The sequence below is a fragment of the Colobus angolensis genome, unplaced genomic scaffold (assembly GCF_000951035.1).
Source record: "Colobus angolensis palliatus isolate OR3802 unplaced genomic scaffold, Cang.pa_1.0 Scaffold63, whole genome shotgun sequence".
In the NCBI taxonomy this organism is placed as follows: Eukaryota; Metazoa; Chordata; class Mammalia; order Primates; family Cercopithecidae; genus Colobus; species Colobus angolensis.
In genome coordinates, this window is record NW_012119932.1 from 9,633,774 (window position 1) to 9,637,704 (window position 3,931).

The window sequence follows — 3,931 nt, forward strand, 5'->3', positions numbered from 1 at the left end:
TAATTCCTAGCGTATTGTTTATGTCTCTTCTAAACATAGTCTAGGAATTGTTGACAAAGCTTGATTTAGCAGTACTTCTGTAATAAACATAGCCCAAGTCACTATAAAGAAAACATACAAAGGTTTTTTTATAGATCTTAGAATAATGGCACTGAAAAAGACAGAAGTGAGGTCATCTCATCCTTTCTACCATTGATGACAACACCTTAAATCTTTCCACAGATCTATGTGGCACTTCAATTAACAAATCCCCTGGGAATGATGCCCCTTTGTAAGGCATCAACCTTGTTAAATCACTCCTCCCAGCATAAATCACATCCATAATGCAAAGCTTCCTCTCACAAGATAAAGATGCCTGTGTGTACTGCTTCTGTGTCTATCTTCCCAATTAAAGGTACAAGAGGCAGAGTCTGAAGAGTGCCAAGTATCCCCAAACTTTGTTTTCTTTTTCTTTTTTTCTTTTTTCCTTTTTTTTCTTTTCCTTCCCAGAAGAGAACCAAACTCTTTTTTTTATCCCCCCTCCTTGGTGACACCCTCACCTCTCTTGCTCTCCTCCCCTAATATAACACAAAATATTGTCACAGAGATGTACTTTCCCCTTTTCCTAAGATCAGATCCAATATAAGTTGTTTGCAGTTATTTACCACCTACGTTTCTTCTGTCATTCATGCTGAAGTCTGAGTGCAATCAGACATTTTTCTTTGATTGTTGTATGAATGGTACCTAAATATTTCACTTCACTGCCTTGTTTGGGGGAATTTTAGGGGTCACCAAGTAGGAAACTCATTTTGTCCTTTTTAGGTTGATTTGGAACAGGATGGCAGGAGGGTTCACCTATGGTAAACTCCGGTTCACTGCTTCACACCTTCTTGGAAACCAAGCTTGGATTAATCCAGTGGAGTTGCTGAAGTCGCCATTCTGGGAGCTGTTGGAGGTAGAGAAAGCTCTATTGATTTCTTACTAGCTTTTGGAGCCTTTAATCCTAGCACTTCATATCTCCTCTGCTGTGGCTGATCCTTAACCACTCCCTGTCTCACAATGACACAGGACCCTTCAGTGCATATTTTATGTTTTCTGTAACATTTGCTTGAGTTACAGTTAGGAAGTTGGGTGTGCACACGTGTGTATACGTGTGCCATGAACACCCCGTGCACCTCCAAAGCCCTATTCCCCTGTTGCATTTCTCCCTCTGGATTTGAATTTTGTTATTGTATTCTCATTTTTTATGAAGGGATTATATTACTTAAAAAAAAATTGAAAAAAGTGGAAAAGTTCTCTAAACTCTCAACAATCTGCTTTCTCAGGAAAAGCTCTGCCAAACCTGCATAATTTAAATGGTAATGATTAACTCATAATTCTTTTTCATTCTACTCAAAGATAATTGTAGTCATTGTAGTAATGAGCATGGAGAACAAATGCCTGCTTTATGTGCCCTGAGCCAAGACCACACTGCTTTCAAAAAGATCAGTTCATCACAGAAGTGGACTTGGTAATTTCCTAGGTGGTAATGCACTTCCCATGAAATGAGCAAAAGAATAGTTTTAAATGTACATCGATTTCCATAATTATTTTATGTAATCCTTCATGGAAAATGAATGAATTGGAACAATGTTCTATTGCCCTGAAATTTTGCAGAAAATCACAAAACTGACATATGTAAATGTATCTTTTAAGCAATGTTATGTCCCTGAAAAAGAGAATGAATTAAGTGTCATGAAGGTTAAAAGATCGTTCTATTCACAAATGTTTCCATAAACGACTAAAAACCAGATTAATTCTACAGTGTTCTGTTTTAAACTGATATGAAAATGAAAAGGGACTAAAAAAAGCACGAAAGCCAGATTGAAGCTATAAAATGTAATGGGAGCTAGCATTAGGGGTATGAGAATCTTGCCAATTTGTCCATCCTCCAACGCACCTCTGCATCTCAACCCTCTCCTCATTTTTAAGACTCCCACATTGATCCAACCCTCCAGATAAATTCAGCTGGCCTAGCAGAAATATCACATAAGGATTATTGCACTCAAGATAAAAGAACAGCCCCCTATTAAAAAGATTAAATTAACATTCTTTAACCTGCCACTTAAGGCCTTCTATCAATGTCTCTTCCTTTACCCAGCCACTTTTGTTCAAGGTCACCCTGCTGGACAAGTGGAACCACCTCCTTTTTTTTTTTTTTTTTTTTTTAAGGTGGAGTTTCACTCTGTTGCCCAGGTTGGAGTTAAACAGTGGCTCTCAGCTTGCTGCAACCTCCACCTCCTGGGTTCAAGCGATTCTCCTACCTCAGCCTTGCCTCCTGAGTAGCTGGAACTACAGGCGTGTGCCACCACGCCCAGCTAATTTTTTTGTATTTTTGGTAGCGACGGGGTTTCACCATGTTGACTGGTCTCAAATTCCTGACCTCAAATGATCAGCCCGCCTTGGCCTTCCAAAGTGCTGGCATTATAGGCACCAGCTACCAGGCCTGGCCAGTAGAACCACTTTCTATAGTGTGCCCATCATGGACCTTGGACATCTTTCCTAGTTTGGTACCTGCTGTTTTACTTAACAGCATGTTACTGTGTATTCTGTCCCATCTTGTCACACTTGTCTTTGTAATGTTGCCTGACTCTGGCTCTCCAGATTTGTGCATTATGACTTTATTGTAAATCAGAGAAAGTCAATAAATTTACTTCTTTAGAATTTCCCCCATGGTCAAGGACTTCGTATATCTCCACTAACTGCTTATTAAGGCTCTAAAACAATGGAATTTGGATAAAGATGGTAGGAATAAAAAGTGAACTTTGGCATAAAAAATAGCAGTGAAATATACTAATGTGGTAATGAGATGCTCTTCAAGAATTTGGAGAAAAAAATAGAAAATAGAAAATAAGAGGTTAAGTAAAGTCTGTATACTTAGTATAAAATCTCCAGCCACTTTTATTAGTCCAGGTAGAAAACTGAAGAATTTTTTTCTGGACAAAGTGAACGTCTCCAGGGAAAAATGCCTTCAAAGATGGGCATTTGGGGTTCTCCAGTGAAATCGTCAGTTTGCCATTCAGTCACTCTGTGGCAAAGCCTACCAGTTATAAACACCACCCATGCACACAGAGCCTATCATTCACTCTGTGATGTCTTATTTTTAAATGTCAGTGAACACATAAGGATCCATAGGTATTTGAGGAAAACCTCTAGCATCAAATAAAAGACCTAAACCAGCAAACAAATGGGAGAAAAACAAATTAGAGAAAACAGAGCCCATACAGGAAACAAGAAAACGTCAAAAAGCAACGATCTAAAAATTACTAGATGATGTTACAGCTACGAAACAAGAACAAAAAAGGGGTTTTCAAATTTAAAATGACAGCAACATTTTAAAACAAATTACTAGAAAATTAAAAGATAAATACTTCCTCAGAAAGTATAACAAAACAAGACAAAGGTAGAAAATAGAAAATTATTTAAAAATTGGAGACTCAATCTAAGAAAAGTGTAGAAATGGAAATGCAGACGCAGTGGCAGGGACCACTTGACTCTCTTCATGAGTGAAGGTATCTTCGTGCTCCTAGGTCACTTTAATGAGTGTACAGATAATTGGCAGGGAGGGGGATCTTTGTAAAATGCAGATTCTAATTCAGCAGGTTGGCAGTAGCACCTGAGATTTTCCATTTCTGACAAGCTCCTGAGTGATGCCTGTGCTGGGTCCGTGGACCACACTTGGAGTAGCAAGGTTCTACTCTACAGCGTCTCTACATCTTCCCCACTCCCATCTTAGATGATTAAACCACTTGCAGAGAGTGAGGCCTGTGAAGCAGCAAAGAGTGGTGGATGTTCCTTAGAGCTCTATGTATCCACATCTGAACTATCTTTCCTCCAAAATCTTCTTCCCCTGATTATTCTCTTACTTACTTAATGACGTCTCTTTCCTTCCAATTTTCCAAGCAAGAAACCT